Source organism: Lathyrus oleraceus, chromosome 2, assembly GCF_024323335.1.
Source record: "Lathyrus oleraceus cultivar Zhongwan6 chromosome 2, CAAS_Psat_ZW6_1.0, whole genome shotgun sequence".
NCBI classification, from domain to species: domain Eukaryota; kingdom Viridiplantae; phylum Streptophyta; class Magnoliopsida; order Fabales; family Fabaceae; genus Lathyrus; species Lathyrus oleraceus.
In genome coordinates this window covers 349537034-349556638 of record NC_066580.1, presented here as the reverse complement: position 1 = coordinate 349556638, position 19605 = coordinate 349537034, and positions in this window count along the sequence as shown.

The window sequence follows — 19605 nt, the reverse complement described above, 5'->3', positions numbered from 1 at the left end:
CCAAGCGAGGTTGGGCTTTATAGGGTGCCAAGTATGATTGGGATTTGATAGATTCTAAGCAAGGTTGGTCTTTATGGAGGTACCAAGTGAAGTTGGGCCTTACGGAGGTGCTAAGCAAGGTTGGGCTTTAAGGAGGTGCCACGAGATTGGGCTTTATGGAGAGGCCAAGTAATTGGGATTTATGGATAGGCCAAGTAAATTGGGATTTATGGAGGGGCCAAGTAAATTGGGCTTTATGGAGGGGCCAAACCAAGTTGGGATTTATGGAGGGGCCAAGCAGAGTTGGGATTTATGGAGAGGCCAACTCAATTGGGCTTTATGGATGGGACAAGCAAAGTTGGGATTTATGGATAGGCAAAGTAAATTGGGCTTTATGGAGGGGCCAAACAAAGTTGGGTTTTATGGAGGGTCCAAGAAAAGTTGGGCTTTAAGGAGAGGCCAAGTAAATTGGACTTTATGGAGGGGCCAAGCAAAGTTGGACTTTATGGAGGGGCCAAGTAAATTGGTCTTTATGGAGGGGCCAATTAAATTTGGGTTTTATAGAGGGGCCAAGTATTTTGGGCTTTATGGAGGCGCCAAGAAAAGTTGGGCTTTGGAGGTGCCGAGTATTATTGGGCTTTGGCTTTTCTTGTTTGGGTTACAAGGCTTCATGTTATGCAAGATGAGTGATATGCATGAGTGAAGTGACATGATTAATGCATGATAATGATTTATGTACTGGCTTTGAAGTTTTAACTAATGCCCATGATGTGGGTCATGTATGGTTGGAAATGGGAAGTGTCTTGCTTGGGTACAGGAGTTCTTGTTTAAAAGTTATGGGATGCCCTTAGAATGACTTCCCTACATTTGTATTGATCTTAGCGGTTGCTTATGCATGACATATTTTTCCTAAGAACCTTTGAAGGTAGGGTAAAAAAAACGCCTCTTTATAGCCAGTCTTGCCCCAGTCTGTAGGATCTTTGAACGAATTTTCCTTGAAAGGAAATTTGGGACATTTCTACCATAATGACTTGAGATGGTTTGCCCTAGTACTTTGAACCTTGGAGCAGTGCCCCTGATTAAGCGATTCTAGGATAGATTTGTCGAATCTTAACATGATTGCCCCAGATTGGATGAATCTTAAAACGACTTTCCCTTTTACTCAATGGAGTTTTCAGGTATTTTGCCCCTTGGTGGGATCAATTAAAGTGACTTGGCCCTGCTCAACGGAGTCCTCGAGAATTTTGCTCCTTAATATGATTAAACTTTTTTCAATTGATGCTCATTGTGGAAACTTTCTTGATGTCAACTACTTATTCGCGAATAAAATTGTTCATTTTGAAAATGATAATTCTAATGTTATGCTTATGTCAGTTTCAAAATCCAAGTCTATTCACTAAGATGATGACAAATAGCGAATGAATCATTAGTTAAAATTCCATATCGATACCAACACAAATGATAAACAAAAACTTTAGGATTCAATTTTAACACAATCGTACAGTAGCATGCTTTCGAAATAAACCTGCTTCAATTAGGTCTTTTGAGGGTTGTAACGTGGCCTGGTTCACAGATTCATAAAGAAAAGAAATTCTAGCTCAAAATTTATTTTAACCCACCCATTTTCCTTGATGTTCTTCAATCCTATGTTCAGCTAATTCGATGCAAGCGTTCACTTTTCAAAAAGTATTTAGAATGGTAGAATTGATGGTAAAGGAACCAATGAGGTTTTTTGGAGTGGCAGTCACCCACTTTTTGTAGTCACACGAATTTGTTCTTGCTGAGGAATTTTTCCTTTTGATCCCTTGTTTTTTTTGTCTTTGCTTTCCTTAACTTTTGTCTAGACTGATTTTTTGAGTTTACAGTCCACCGGGAAGCTGTAATTGTTACCGAAGTCACTCGCTTTCGAGTTTTCGACTTAGCGGGCTTTTTTTTTGCATTTGGTGAAACAAATTATGTGACATTTTTTCGTTTGATTTGTTGAAAGGGTCGTGACTGCGTTATTCCTTTTGTTAGTGAGGGACAACCATTATGGATTTTTGGTTTTCGACCTCTCGTGAGGGATGAGATGTGGTTGATTCTTCGATGGGATACTTTCTTTTTGAAATTTGAACGCATGGTAAAACTAACTGAATACTACCCTGTCCCTAGTTAAGATTGAGGGTTTTTTCTCTATAGAAAAGAAACTCCTACTACTCGGCTCAAAGGGGTTGACTAGGGATTATCTTCCTTATACATTCAATGTTTGGGAATTGAAACAATGCCTTACATCGTCAATAATGTTTTATTCAAAAGCATACAACCAATAGTTTCGTGTATTTTGATTTCATCATTCTCCTCTCGATCTTTGCTTAAACAAGAGTTTGATACCGATGAATAAAATATGAGTGAACACGAGTGGATTGGTTCAAAACACGCATATTCATTTCATTATTATTATCATTCAAGAAGAAACAAGTTTTATAAGTGAATAATACTTAACAAACAAGAAAGATTACAAATGAAAATGATTGAACAATCTAATGATCGCCAACGTGATTAGCCTTATTTTTTCGTCCACAAGTTAGAGTCACCATGCTTGTAGAAGTTGATCTGATAGGCCCCAAGGAGGTTATTCTTCAAGCTCTTCCAATGAATGTGACCTCTTTGGATATACCTTTGCTTCCACTTACACTAGTTATGGCATTGCAGTTGTGCCTGCCTACAGGGGCATAGGATTATTCAGTATGTTCAAGCTGTTTGGTGTGAATGTGACAGCCTTTGAGTCGATCAAGTCTTGTACTTTGTGCTTCAAGGCTTTGTAATTCTCGATTGTGTGCCTAGGGGCCCCTGAGTGGAACTCACATCTAGCATTCACGTCGTATCCTTGAGGAAGAGGTATTAGAGGAGGCCCAAGTTCCCCCAATTAAACCAATGAGCTATTGAGCAAATGAGGGAGTAGTTGATTTTAAGGAAAAGTAATTAGGTCAAACTTTCTCTCGGGCCTCCTTGGTATTTGCTGACCTTGTTGAGCATAGGAGGTTTGCTGTTGATTCAGACACCGATTCTAATTCTGCGCTTGGTTCCCCTGACTTGGTCGGGGAATAGGCAAAGAATGTTGGTAGGGAGGCTTTGGAGTCTGGGTCATGGATGATATTCGTGAGGCAGCCCATGACATGAGGTAAACCCATCCAGATGTAGAAGAGTGACCATCTCAACTGCGGTAGTTGGTGTGGGGTTGCTTTCCATTCTGAACAATGCTTGTAGGATTTCCATAACCAGAATCTTATGAGTTTTTAGTTGGTTGACCTCCTCCCTCAATAATTCCTGGCCTCGCTGAAGTTCGTCCATAGTTTTTTGAGACATGCTTCTAGTTCTAAGCGTATGCCGGGTAATCAGCTAGCTGGTTATAGGAAAAAGACGATATGAGGTTTTTTCTGTTTGGTGAGAAAATATGCATGCATGTTGACATATGCATGAAGAATGCATTGTCAGGTAATGTTGTGCAATGTTTTTTTTACGTTCGAAGGATGCAATGATATGCAATACATTAGATTCAAAGGTTTGATATATTCTGGATAAACCTGATATGATTCTCAAAGTAGGTTAAACTTTTCAGGTTCAAAGGTTCGACATTACTTTTGAATAATATATATATGATTCTCGAGGCAGGTAGAACTTTTCAGATTCAAAGGTTCGACATTACTTCTGAATAAACTATATATGGTTCTTGATGTAGGTAGAGTTTTAGGTTTCTTGCAAAAACTCATACCCCTCACAAGTAGGTTCTAAGGCATTATGAAGGTTCTTAGAGTCATGGATCCTAGTATGAGAATACCGTTATCAATGCAAATGACTTGCGGGCCAACGATACCCTCAAGAGGATCTACTCTAGGTGAGGTTAACCTTCGACTTCAAAAGCCACAAGTTTACTAAAGGTCCATAGAGTCACAGATCCCTCCTTGAAAGTATTATCATCATCACAAAATAGCTTATGAGCCAACAATACTCTAGGCGGGGTCTTTGCACCAACCCATTAAGACAAATACGTCTGACGAGTCAGTACTATGCAACCACAATTCTATCTTAGGTGTTCTCTCAAAGCTTGGGTAGTGGGCTTATCATTCAATAGCATCATGAAACCCATCCCACAATGGAGAATACAAGAGTATATCTAGAATATATGAAATATAAAAAGCAATAGATATAATCAATGAAAGAAAGTAAAATGATAAAGACAAACACCCATAGCACATAAAGAAAATAAACAAAACTAGGCTTGACTCGCTTAGGAAGTCCTAGCAGATTCGCCAGTTGTTACGCTGCAAAAAATACAAAATCGCCACCAAACTTTATTTATTCCAAAGGAAAGGGAAAATATCGATAAAATGCTTAAAAGAAAAGAAGATGGTCGTCGCAACCAAATTCGGGTTCGGGAGTCAATTATGTAAGGGGAAGGTATTATCACCCCTTACATCTGTTGTACTCAACGAGAACCATTTTGATTGTTTTATGCGGGTGGGTATTATTATCTAAATATTACTTGCTATTGAGGGGAAAAAAGGGTTCTAAATTAGTGTGCTCGCCAAGATTTTGAAATTTTGTGCCTACGTATTCTGATAGTGCAATGAGAAAATCAGAGATCCATAGTTCGTGGTAGAAAATATTGATGTGTTGGTCATTTTTAGTGGTCGACGTTAACATTCACGTTCTACCAGTTAAACATTGGTTGTATGCTTACGCATGAGAGACTTAAGCATTTGTTTGTTTGTAGTAGAAGGGACGCGTTTGGGTCGCATTCTAGCAGTTAAACATAGCTTGTATGCTCGCGCATGGGAGGCTTAAGCATTGTTTGTATTGCGGTAGAACAGAAATAACTTGTCCCTTGTGAAAGGTTTGAATGTTTCCCTAAGGCGAAAAATTATAATTGACGGGTTGTGATTTATTTTAAGTGTGGGAGACAAGTATCAGACCACAAGCTAAGCATGGCCGACAAACCAAATACTTGGGAGCTAAAAGTACAAGTGCATTCTAATCTCTCTTTTTCATCCTGAAAGTTTTTATTTATGAAATTTGTGAGACGAGTTTGTTGATTCTAAGTGTTGGCAACAATTTTGGTAAAACAAAGAGTGTTCACAAGATGTCATATGTGATGTCTTAACATGAGATATCCTATGTACCTGTTGGAGTTCAAGAACATGTGCAAGCAAGATTGTTTCAGAATGCCACATACAATGCCATGGCTTCTGATATTGGTTGTACCTGCTGGAGCTTAAATGAAAGACATGTTCATGCAGGATTGTTTCAGATGACATACACAAGGTCATGACATCTGATATGGTTGCCCCTGCTAAAAGCTATAAAAGGAATTATTGGATTATGCAGGTTTTTTCCAGGATGTCAGACCCGATGTCATGACATCCTGTAAACAAAACATTCAGTATGAATGTCTGGTGTTTTATGATTGCACAATTATTGGCAATATTTGAATGATTGAAGATCTGATTAGCTGGCGCATTCAATCATGGATTACAACCAGATTTACTTATTTTCCAAAGAGAACTAACCAGCTGTTATAAAAAGCTTTGATTGGAAAATAGATTTAGGGTTTTCAAGATGTCCAAGCTCAGCAAAATGCTTCTATAAAAAGGGACTTAGAAAACCTGTTTGAATACACAACCAAGACTCAGCGAAATACATAGAGAGAGCTAGGGTTTGTGTCTGTTTAGTCGTAAGACTTGTAGGTCATTCAAGTCATCCATTGATGATTGAATTGGACTGATTTGTGGTTGTAATTTGTCACTCTAAAGCTGTTAAGCAAGAGTGTGTGTCTTCTTGATCAAAGCTGTGAAGCAAGATCAAGAGTATGTCTTCTTGATTGAAACTGTGAAGTAAAATCAAGAGTGTGTAATTGAAAAATATTTCCTTTTCTCAAGGGATTGTTGTTTAAAATCACTAGTGTGTGATTGTAAGGGAAGTGAGTGGGTTCTCATATCTAAGAGTGCTTAGGAAGAAATTGCACGGGTAGAGATTAGGTGAGAAAGACTGTAACTTGTTGAAGTGTACGGAGAGTCTTTGAACTAATTCTATTTTAGTGAATTTCCTTCCTGGCTTGGTAGCCCCCAAACGTAGGTGAGTTGCACCGAACTGGGTTAACAATTGCTTGTGTTATTTGTTTTACAATTCTGTATCTTTATCCATTGTGTGTTAACAAATATTAGTGTCGTAACATTATCTTCGACATCTTATATCTGATACCAGAATTTCAATTGGTATCAGAGCAGGCATCCTGCTCTGGTTCTGGGTGAGGTCTAGGGGCAATACTTTCTGGTTCAATGGAGAGGGATGGAGGATCTGTTCATAGGGCACCAATTTTGGATGGTTCTAACTATGACTATTGGATACCTAGAATGGTAGCCTTTTTAAAATCTCTTGATAACAATGCTTGGAAAGCTGTGTTGACAGGCTGGGTGCATCCTGTAGTTACTAAAGAAGGATAAGCCACTGCTGAGAAAAAGCCTGAAGAACAATGGTCCAAGGAGGAGGATGACCTAGCCCTTGGGAATTCTAATGCTTTGAATGCCATCTTCAATGGAGTGGACAAGAACATCTTCAGATTGGTAAACAATTGTGAAGTAGCTAAAGATGCTTGGGACATTCTCAAGACCACTCATGAAGGCACATCTAGGGTAAAAATGTCTAGACTTCAGCTGCTCACCTCCAAGTTTGAAAACTTAAGGATGAAAGAAGAGGAAAACATCCATGAATTTCACATGAGTATCCTTGAAATTGCTAACGCCTCAGGAGCCCTGGGAGAAAAGACGACAGATGAAAAACTGGTAAGAAAAATTCTCAGGTCACTCCCCAAGAGATTTGCAATGAAGGTGACTGCTATAGAAGAGTCTCAAGACATTTCCAACACGAGGGTAGATGAGCTAATTGGATCCCTCCAAACCTTTGAGATGGGATTGACTGATGGAATTGAAAAGAAGACCAAAAGCATTACCTTCAAATCAAACTCAGAAGAGGAAAACAGTCAAGATGTGGATGAAGAGTGGGTCAATGAAGTTGCAATGTTGGGGAGACAGTTCAACAGATTGTTAAAGAAAATGGATGTAAGATCCAAGGCAAATGTCAAGAACATCTCACCTGACATCAGCAATGGAAGGAGAGTGAGGTCAGATGAGAAGCCCAAATAAGGAAAAGAAGTAAAGTGCTATTAATATGATGGATATGGACACATTAGAACTGAATGTGGAACCTACCTCAAGAGGCAGAAGATGAGTCTTGCTGCCACTTGGTCAGATGAGAGTGATATAGAAGAGGCTGCAAATCTGGTGACTGCTTTAACAGGAAAATGAGGTTCTGATGAAGACTCAAGTGATGAAGAAGTGACTTTTGAAGCTTTGGCCTCCACCTACAGAAAGTTGTGTCATAAAAGTGTAGAGTTGTGTAAATAGGTAGAGGGCCAGAAGAAGGGGATAACTCAACTTGAGAATGAAAAGGGAAAACATTTGGAAACCATCTCCAAATTAAAAACAGAAGTTGTGGCTCTGAGGGACAAGCTAGATAAAAGTCAACAAGTTGAAAGCCAGAAGATAGCACAACTGGAGAATGAAAAAGCAGAGCATGTGGAAATCATCTCCAATCTAAAAATTGAAGCTATACTCTTAAACTCAAAACTAGAAGAGATAACCAAGTATGTAAGGATGCTGAACAATGGATCTGACTCCTTAGACAAGATTCTCCAAACTGGACTAATCACAGGAGCAAAATCTGGAATAGGGTACCTTAAATCTAAGGCTGAAAGCAGTTACACTAGTTGCAAACCTCAAGCTAAACCTAAATGCTGCAACAGTAATAACAGTTCTAAGATGTCACATCATCAAAAGAGGACACAGCAGAAAGGCAAACACCAAAGATGGAGATGTCATTACTGTGGGAAACTTGGTCACTCAAGGCCCTTCTGCTATAAGCTATATGGTTACCCTACCCCTGTTTATCAACAGACTCACCGTCAACCCAGACCCAAACAGCACAGGACTATCATCAGGAAGAAATGGGTTCCTAAGACTAATGATACAAGTCTAATAGCTCACCTTCCCCTCAAAGAAGAGTGGTACTTTGATAGTGGATGTTCTAGACACATGACTGGAAACTCAGACTTGATAACTGACCTTCACCCTCATGACATAAGCCATGTAATCTTTGGTGATGGAGCAAAAGGTGAAATAAAAGGGATAGGCAAGCTTGAGTGTCCTGGAGCTCCTAAACTTGACAATATTCTACTTGTCAAAGGCTTGACATCAAATCTAATAAGCATCAGTCAGCTAGGGGATCAAGGTCTGAATATCATCTTCACTAAAACTGATTGTCTGATTATGAACAAAGACAGTGAAGTAATTATGAAAGGAATCAGGACCAAAGACAATTGTTACATATGGAGCTCTCAAATGAAAAAATCCTCTAAGATGAGTACAGTTGCTGTAAGAACCTTCAAGGGAAATGAAAGACAAGCCTGTGGGAAAAGGCAGACAGGGATGCCAAGACCTAATATCAATAAAGAGAAGGCCATGATGGCTCTAACACCTGAAAAAGGGAAACATATGACTGATTATATGCAGTCTGAAACTGGTGAAAGCTTTGTTGAAACTGGGCCACAAAGGACTATGTGTGTAAAGAAGATTGAGACAGACAGTAAAAGGACACCTACTCCTACCCATTTGGGAGATAAACCTGATGCTTATGATGAAAATATATCAGATAAAAGCAACAATTCTCAATCAGGGTGGATGAATCTACTGATAATTATATACAATGTCATAATCGATGTCATGACATTATATTATGATACAAATATGTCCAAAGATCATAGTCAGCACAGCTGGACCAAGTACATTAATTGCTGTCATCACTCAATTAGAAAATATGTGGAAAACAAATTCATAGTCCTACAGCATGAAATGCAACTTACTAACAAGGCTGCAAGGGATGCATATAACGACCAACTGAAATATGAAAAGAAATTAGGGGTTTGATCTCTTGAGAAAATATGGCAATTAATGTGGAGAGGAAAAGATAGTGTCTGCCCAATAAAAAGAAAAAGCCACATTAATAATGATTCATCATCTAGTATTGGGAATATTGGCTATTTCATCTGCACGCTCTGCCTAAACAAAATTCTTTCCATCTTCAAAAATTCTCTGCTAGGGCAAAGAAATCTCTCTCAAAAGTTCAACTACATGTCTCAACATCCGTCATCTTCTAGCACAAAACCCCTTCATACAAGAACTCCCTCCATGGAGTTTTTAGATGAAGATTTGATGGACGTGACTCCTCTATGTATGATTCCAGGTGACATCCCAGGCCCCTCTTCCATGACAGGAGCTAAGCAAGGTAACACTCCTGGAAAATCTCCTGACAAAGATGACATGCACTTCACTGATCGCACCATAAGAGACCTAGTTACTAGAATACTGAATGAAGAACATGGAGTCAAGGATATTTTTACCCCTCTGTCCAGAAGGGACCCCTCTCCTAAGGAGGAAACCCAAGTGGAAAAAGATGATAACTCATCTAAGACAGAAAAGGAATTAGCTGCTGAGGGACTATGCTCTCTTGGAAAAACTTTACCAAGCAGGTCTCCTGATAATGCTCCAGAAGAAAGGTCTGAAGAAGAAGAGGACACTTTGGTCAATCTTGTGAACACAAGTATAGCCAATAAACTAAGAAAAAGGAAGAGCATGGCTGAGATAAGGACAGCCAGGAGAGAGAAAAAGGTTAGTGGTATAGGTCCCTCCAAGCCTTGGAGCAAAGTAGATGTCAGGAAGAGGAAAGAAAGTAGTGAGAGTTTTGAATCTGATGAGAATGTCGAAGACGATGTCCCAGACATCTCCTCTGACAAAAGGAAGGTTGTAAAGAAGTCTCCAAACAAAGTAGCTACTGTTCACCTAGACAAATGGAGGTTTGTCACTCAAAGAAGGGTAGCGGTTGAAAGAGAATTGGGGAAAGAGGCTGTTGAAATAAAGGATGTAATGGAGTTAATCAAGGCAGATGGTCTGATGAAAATTGTGACTGCTCTGCCTCAATGCTATGAAGGGCTAGTCAAAGAATTCATTGTAAACATCCCTGAGGAGAGTTATGGAAAAAGCAGCAGGGAGTTCTGCAAAGTTGTTGTTAGGGGTAAATGTGTGAAACTTTCACCAACCGTCATCAACAGGTTCCTAGGGAGAAGAACTGATGGAGGGGTAGATCTAGAGACCACAGAAAATGAGATATGTAGGATGATTATAGCTGGCCAAGTTAAGGAATGGCCTAGTAGGAAACACCTATCAGCTAGTAAACTAACTGTCAAGTATGCCATCCTACACAAGATTGGTTCAACAAATTGGGTACCTACTAATCACATATCTACCATCTCCATTGTTCTTGGAAGGATCATTCATGCCATTGGAACTAAGATAAACTATGATTTTGGAAAGTTTGTGTTTGATCAAACCATCAAACATGCCTCCACCAATGCTGTAAAGTTGCCCATTGCATTCCCATCCATCATCTGTGGAATTATCCTGAGTCAACAACCAGGAATCCTAAGTGCTAGTGATATTCCAAGCAGGAGAAAGACCCCTCTATCAATTCACTATAAGCTTTTTGAGGGTAGCCATGTCAAGGATGTTGTCATGACATCTGCCAGAAGGGAACCTGCATCTCAAGGGAGCCTAATTGACCAACTAAGAGAAACCTGCAAGGAATTGGAGAATGGTATAAATGTGGCCAAGACAAGAAAAGAAGCTTTGGAAGCTCTTATTTGTAGCCTGGAAAAGGAGAAGATAGAAAAAGGTGGTAAGGACTCAGATGCAAAAGCACAATCCTATGACAGCTCTGAAAGCTCTGATGGCTCTGAAGATGAAGATGAAGGTGAAGATGATACTTCTTCCTCTGATTGATGGTTCCTCCTCTTGTTTGTTAAAAGAATGAAGACTGTGAAGCTAGTGTGTCTGATGTTTTGGGTGATGTTCTGCTGCTGCAATATGAAGTTTTAGTTTTCTTTTAAATTGTGTAATGTGTGGCAGTCCTCATTGATGCCTGTTTTGTATTATTTAGGGCTCTTGTTGAGTTCCTTGGATTTGTTCATTGTCTCAGCTATCACAGCTGTGCATAATGATGGTTTGTACTGCATGAATATTATGTTTTAACATGTTTAATGTTATAACATCTGTCTTGACATTCTCTGACAGACTAATTGACATTTATTTTGTCTAATTGGTCACCTTTGGTCAATTTTGACTAAAAAGGGGGAGAAGTATGTGGAGCTGGGTACTGCAGTTGTGAGATGTTTGTGGCTAGACTGGAGGACAACTATTATTAAAGGAAGAAGGATGTGCACAGGTGTTAAAAAAGAATGGTATTCTGTTTACAGATGTCAAAGGGGATGTCTGATATGGTGTACAGGTGTTGATGTTAAAGCAGATGTCAGAATGACATTCTGGCTGGTACAAGTGCCGATGTTGAAGCAGATGTCAGAATGACATTCTGGCTGGTACAGGTGTTGGAGTTACAGTAGCTGTTATTTGATGAATGCACAGATTTAGGGGGAGAAGAAGTACCCTTGTGCATTGTGCATTTGTGTGTCTTACTAGTTGCATCCATAACTAGTAATTCTGTTGGTTGGTGCATAAATTTAGGGGGAGGAGAAGTACCCTTGTGCATGTGTGTATTACTAGTAGCTATATCTAGTAATTGTATTTGCTTCTACTGCTGTTTAAACTACTGATATGTTGTTTAACTGCTGATAGTTTTCCTTGTGAACAAAAAAAAGACAGATATATGTTTTAGCCAAAATTTGCCAAAGGAGGAGTTTGTTGATTCTAAGTGTTGGTAGCAATTTTGGTAAAACAAAGAGTGTTCACAAGATGTCATATGTGATGTCTTAACATGAGATATCCTATGTACCTGCTGGAGTTCAAGAACATGTGCAAGCAGGATTGTTTCAGAATGCCACATACAATGCCATGGCTTCTAATATTGGTTGTGCCTTCTGGAGCTTAAATGAAAGACATGTTCATGCAGGATTGTTTCAGATGACATACACAAGGTCATGACATCTGATATGGTTGCCCCTGCTAAAAGCTATAAAAGGAATTATTGGATTATGCAATTTTTTTCCAGGATGTCCGACCCGATGTCATGACATCCTGTACACAAAACATTCAGTATGAATGTCTGGTGTTTTATGATTGCACAATTATTGGCAATCTTTGAATGATTGAAGATCTGATTAGCTGGCGCATTCAATCATGGATTACAACCAGATTTACTTATTTTCCAAAGAGATCTAACCAGCTGTTATAAAAAGATTTGATTGGAAAATAGATTTAGGGTTTTCAAGATGTCCAAGCCCAGTAGAATGCTTCTATAAAAAGGGACTTAGAAAACCTGTTTGAATACACAACTAAGACTGAGCGAAATACATAGAGAGATCTAGGGTTTGTGTCTGTTTAGTCGTAAGACTTGTAGGTCATTCAAGTCATCCATTGATGATTGAATTGGACTGATTTGTGGTTGTAATTTGTCACTCTAAAGCTGTTAAGCAAGAGTGTGTGTCTTCTTGATCAAAGTTGTGAAGCAAGATCAAGAGTGTGTCTTCTTGATTGAAACTGTAAAGTAAAATCAAGAGTGTGTAATTGAAAAGTATTTTCTTTTCTCAAGGGATTGTTTTTTAAAATCACTGGTGTGTTATTGTAAGGGAAGTGAGTGGGTTCTCATATCTAAGAGTGCTTAGGTAGAAATTGCACGGGTAGAGATTGGGTGAGAAAGACTGTAACTTGTTGAAGTGTACGAAGAGTCTTTGAACTAATTCTATTTTCGTGAATTTCCTTCCTGGCTTGGTAGCCCCCAAACGTAGGTGAGTTGCACCGAACTGGGTTAACAATTGCTTGTGTTATTTGTTTTACAATTCTGTATCTTTATCCATTGTGTGTTAACAGATATTTGTGTCGTAACATTACCTTCGACATCTTATATCTGATACCAGAATTTCAGAGTTTAATCGTTGGTAATTAGAGGGAGACAAACATCTAACCACATGCTAAGTATGACCGACAATCAGAATACTCGGGAGCTGAAAGAACAATTGCATCTTGACCTCTCTTTTCGCCCTATGAGCACCGAATTAAACTCGTTTATTTAAAGTGTTTTGAATGGAAGACAAGTGTTGGGCCACAAACTAAGCACGACCGACAACTCAAATACTTGCGAAGTGGTGTGTACAAGTATGTACACCTCATCCTTTTTCATCCAGTTTATTGTAAAAATATTTTGAAAATGACTTGATGTTAAATCAAGTGTTTGAAATTGAATATGAAAATCATGTGAATTAAATGGAAGAGGTACTTGACGTTGGATCAAGCACTCGTGTTGCATTCAATTAAATTTTATTTGGAAAAAAATACTTGACATTTGAATCAAAAAAACACTTAACGTTGGATCAAGTTTATTTTTGTTCTTTTGAAAAAAAGTTTCTTTTTAGGTCACTTTTGGTTATTTCAAAGTTAATGAATGAGTGAGGAAAGCAATAAAATGGAAACCGATAAAATCATGACACTTTCATGGTAGTGGGATACATTTTCCCAAATGGGGGATAATCATACACCATGCAAAATTAAACCATGAGCACATAAGAAATATTCAAGGGGAAAAAACAATTCAAGTAACAAATCCATAAACATCATTCATGCATGCAATTAAGAGTAAAGGAAAATGATTTAATTTCTAATGAGTTCTAATTAAAAAATTATTTCTAAGACCAATACTAATTAATTGCTAATTAAAGTTTAATGGTGTAGCGGTAAATTTTTTTAGATTAAGCTATTGATTAACTTAACTCGTAAATCAAGAATCGCCGCCGCGCTTTTATTGTTTCCAAAGGAAAAGGGGAAACGTACGAACAAAACCCGAAGAAGTTTTTAAAAACAAAACTAAAAAGAGAACATGGGTCCATGTGTTAGTTATTCAAAGGGAAGGTATTATCACCTTAAACATCCATGGTACTCCATGGGAACCTCTTTGGAAATGTGTACATTTTGGTTTGAAAAAGGTGTTGTTTGTTAAAAGATTGGAGAGATGGGAAAACAAGTATATTTTCTTTATTTTTTTGTGTTTGCCAAGACTCTGAAGTCTCATGCCTACGTATCAACAAAGTGCAATGGAGGATCAAAACCTCGTAGTTCGTGGTAAAAATAACAAAAGGAGTTTGTTTTGATTAATTTTTATGGGAAAACATTTTGCCATTTTAAGGAGTTTACTCAACTAGTCACCCACAAGTATGAGAACTTTGCATTATCATGAGAAGGGCTCCAACTTGGATAAAGATCAACAAGTATGTCACTAGCTCTCATAGATGGAAAATAATTATCATAATACTATAAAGATAGGAGAATTATAACTCAACTATGAAAATGAATTATGTCTAATGCCTTCAGAAAAGTTTTAAAAAGGAAAAATGCACAAGGGCACAAAATGGTTTGAATGAGTTAGGCATTTTTTAGTCTTTTGAAATTGGTCTAAATATGCTTAAGATGGATTAACATTTATTAAGGAAAATGTTTTGAAAATCACTTGACAAAAGTCATTTTTTATTGAGAAAGATGATTCAAGTTTAAGAAAACAAGAAAGTTTTTGAAAAGATGGAGAAGATTTGAAAATTTAAGAAAGGGAGGAGAAGAAGAGACTATCCTAGAGCATAAAGTAAAATCTAAGGAGGAAAGATATAACCAAGAGATATCAAACTTTATAACATAGGTCAAGCAAGAATTCCCTCCTTTAGATTAATCCTTAAACACACCAAAATAAGCCAATAATAATCCATATACCAGATGAAACCAAAAAAACCAAGCCAAGTCTTCACAAAGAAGTCCAAAGTAAAAGGCATCAGATGAATTCCAAGGTCTCAAATCACAAGTCCCAAAGAAAAGGTATAGATCCTAATTCTAAGTCCATATCTCCACAATGATGTTAAGGATAGTAACCACAAGTCCATGAGTTAGGAGAAACAAATTCTTTTTAGGTTTTTTCTTCTTAACATTTTCTTTAGAATGATATAAAGGAAAGGTCCAAGTGGACAAAGAACAAAATGACATGATCACAAACAATACGATATGAAATGCTCAACATAATGTATAAGGTAAATGACATTAAATAAAAGCATAAAGTAAATGACATTAAAATAGAAATTAATACCAGTGAAGAGTTAATAAAAGATGTTAGTGAAAATGAAAGGAGTTTTTGGCAGATGGAATAAGGAAAGATTTTTGAGAGAGAGAGAGAGAGCCCAGATGATTGTAGAGGAATGACGCGTTTGAGTGGAAAAGGTAGTGACATTTTTTCCAAATGGGTACACAATGAGGTAAGGGGTTTAGGTAAGCGTGTCTAGTGTAATGATGAGAGATATTCTCTTGTTTGACACACTTAATTAGCTGTAATTTCTATAAATGCTCATTAACACAAATCCCAAGTTTCCCTCTTAATTTTTCAAATTGAATTGCATCCAAGGCTTTGGTAAAAATATCGGCAGGCTGATTCTCCGTGTTGACATGCTCAAGTGTTATAACTTTGTCTTCAAAAAGTTCTCTAATAAAATGTTGCCTGATGTCAATGTGTTTAGTTCTACTGTGCTGAATAGGATTTTTAGAGATATTAATAGCACTTAAGTTGTCACAGAATAATGTCATGACATCTTGTGTCACATTGTATTATGTCAACATTTGTTTCATCCATATTACTTTTCCTGTCTTCAGCATTACCAGCCTAATCAGTATCATAATATCCAACTAACATAGAATTTGAATCATGGGAGTACAACATTCCATTGATCTACAGTTTCATTGATCTGCTCTTCAAGAGGTTCAAGCAATTAGTCCTCATGGAGGATATGATCTCTTTGCTTGAGATGCAAGTTACTTTGGTTAACTAACCTTGCTGTTTTGTAGGTCACTTGAATGATGAAACAATTTGAGTTGATTTCACTTTGCACTTTGTTTTGTGTACATATTGGAAACCACTGTTGGTTTTGTCTGTTTTCTGTTTGGTTGTCTGAATGTGAATATTGACTTGTTTGATTTTCTTACAGGTACTGTAGTAGCTTTAACTCATTACTTGAGTTGCTTTTCTTTGCTTGTGGTTGGCATACCACTTAGGTAATTTCTTAACTTCATGTAGTCTGGAAGACCTGCTATCTTTGGCAGGCACCTGTCTGAAGCCCTCCTTAAGAGGCCATGTTCTTGATTGTTTAATTTTGTGCTAAAGACCTCAATGAGGCATGGTTACATGTAAAGACCTCCTAAGTGAAGAGGCATTGGCAGATAAAAGGGATGTGCAATCCATCCCCTGCTATTCAGTTGAGTCTTTCATCTTGCTCGCACTACGTGCTGATGCATTTTGAATAAACACCCAAAATGTAGTTGTGTCAGTCATGTGGAATAGAGTTCCTCATTCTGAACTCCCACACTTTCATTGTCTTGAGCTCACCCTGGCCAGGGTTAAGAGCCATGAGGTCTAATCCTCATCTCCCATTTCATCTGCTCACCCTAACTCTCAATGTTAGTGGTTAAGAGCCTTCTGTTTACACTTGTACAGCTGGCTTGTTTGTCGAGGTTGACATGACCCCTTGACTAAAGCCCACCCTTGTGTGAAGCCCCTTGTTTTTGTATAGTGTGTGATTTGTTTCTTCATCTGTGCATTAATGTTTGTGTGTGCCTTTGTGCATTGTTTTCATTACTTGTATATCCTTTACCATGATCATTGCTCATACTTTGTGACATTTATTTTGTCCTTTGAGGAGTCAATTGTAAGTCCAGCTATTGGCATTTGTTTCCTTTGTGTTGAGGAGTTGGATTTAAGACCATTGATTGGCATTCCATTTCCTTGGAGTCGAGTGTAAAACCAGCTATTGGCATCTTGTTTCCTCTTGCTTATTTTTCTCTGATACATGCTTTATCCTGCTTTTGTCTTGTGCTGTCTATTCCAAAGGAACTTACTTGGATCATTTCTATGATCTTGAGAAAGCAACTCCTATTTTGTGGCTGTATCCCCCCACCCTTTTGTGCATAACTTTGAACCTTATTTTCATCCTTAACCCAAAAACCAGAAAACTATTGTGCAAACATTTTGACTTGTTTTCAAACTAGAAACCTAGGCCTTATGCCTTTGATTTTCAAACTTTCTTTTCATAACACTTATTGTGAACTGAATCTCTAATCAACTTTGACATGTTTGTCAATACTTCTAATTGGTTAATTCCACTCACTCAATTGTCTTTTTGTGATTTCAATGATCACTTCTTAATCAAATTTTCATGCATTAGCCATAGATCTGAGTTATCTTAGTGGTTGATATGAATCTCACCTTTTGTCCTTAGTGATTGAATTGTAAGACTTCCATGCTTATTATAGGGTTAACCCCTCACTAGGTGTTAAAGCTGTTTCTCACATGCTGGATTGTTGGTTCAGGTTAAGTTTTCTCCCTTTGATAACGAAAGACCTTAAGGCTTTTGTTTTAAAATCAATCCACTCACTTTTTGAAATCTTTTAGCCGAACTACGGCGTTTTGATCCTTATCTTTCATGAAAAGGTACGTAGGCAATGGGTTCATCCATCCAAACACAAAAATAATAAATTTGTACATTCTTCTCTCATCCCTTCAATCAATGTTTGCACAAAAAATATTTCATAAACAAATAATAATACAACAAGTTGTGAAAAGAGGTTCCCTAGGAGTACCTAGGATGTTGTGGGTGCCTAACACCTTCCCACAACATAATTACCCCCTTACCCAGATCTCTGACCCTCTTTTACTAGTTTTGTTTGTAAAACTTTATAGGGTTTTGTTTGCTTTCTAGCCATTCCTTTGGATAAATAGAAGTGCGGTGGCGACTCTATCTTTGTATGATTTACCTTGGATCTAGTTAATATTTCCGATGGTGACGAATACACCGCTACAATATGCTCCATGGTCTTGATGCAACTATTATTTTGATCTCATGCCTAATACCTTATTCTGAGTAAAAATCAAGGAGTATTTCATCTGATACATAAGAAGACAAAGAAGACTGTTAGCTATGGACTTGATTGCTTGGATGTGACCATCTTTATTTGATGCCTTGCTCTTCATATTGCTAATTGCTTGCTGATTATTGCTTGATTCAAAGTCCAAAGGGAAAGTGGGTTTTCTATATGACATTCTTGTCTGTTGGATTGCATCCTATTGGTCAGATCTTTTCAACTCTTAACTTTTATTTTTATGCTTAGGATAGCCTCTTCATCTTCTCCCATTTCTTAAATTTCAAAATCTCTCCCCTTTTTCAAAAACTTTCTTTTCTTGTGATTTCAAAACCTAGACTTTATTGCAAAATTAGAAACTTTGGCCTTATGCCATTGCATTTTTTTAACTCTTTTCTTAATCAAACTTGTAAATGAACTTAACCATATTGACTTTCAAAAGACAAAAAGAACTAACATTCACGCAAACTTTTGGGCCCTTTCTACCTCTTTTAAGTTACAATATTGATTAAAAGCAACCCACTCATTTTTAAATTGATACCACAAACTACGAGGTTTTGATCCCTCATTTTTATGTTGGTACGTAGGCACAAGTCCGAAGGTCTTGTCAAACACAAAAATATAATTAATGAATTCTTTTTCTCATCCCCACACTCTATTTGTTTCAAACATTTTTTATACCAAAAACACATACACGCATAAAAAAGGGCTCCCTAGGAATACCTAGGATACTTTGGATGCTAACACCTTCCCTCTATGTAACCAACCCCTTTACCTGTAATCTCTGGCATTTCATTAGTTTTGATTTGAAAACTTCTTATCTTTGGGTTTTGTTCGTACTTTTCCCTTTTCCTTTGGAAATAATAAAAGCGCGGTGGCGACTCTGGTTTTATTGACGTTAAGCTTATCAATAGCTTGATGGTCATGAATTTACCGCTACAAAAATTAAGTGGCAACTCTGATGGGGAGTAGTCCTCAGTGGGTTTAGCCTACTTTTTTATGTGTATATAATTATATATTTGATGTTTGTATACTTGTTTGTGTGATATAATCTGCTTGTTGTGCTTGGTGATCTTTGAGTGGTGAGATAAGTTCTAACCCGAACTTGAGTGCAATTAATATAGGAAGATAATATAGTCATGTTCGACTTGTGTGGATTATTCCTTAATAAGTTGGCTTGAAATCCATCTACTCAGTGGAGACCCTTTTGGAGTTACTAATGTCACACAAGTTATTTGTGGTTAGGCATTACTATCTCTGATTTGGGGTCCTAGAAGTTGAGGATCGTAGAACATTTAACACAACTTGGCCTATTTAGGACGTAGTGTGGAGACTGTTTAAGTGTAGACTTGATAACAGTTGTTACACGATACTACACTCAGACGAGTTTCTCTTGAGAATATTATAGGTTGATGAGTCAGTCATACTAACCTATAATATCCGATAGATGGAATTAAGACTCTGGGAACTTTTTAGAACATGATCTACAAGTTTTTATCCTTAGTACACTACTTAGGGATGGTTCTTAACCTGACTCCATGCTCGTGACTCACAACAAACCCTTTGACTCTTGGTTGATCCAATCAAGTCTTGT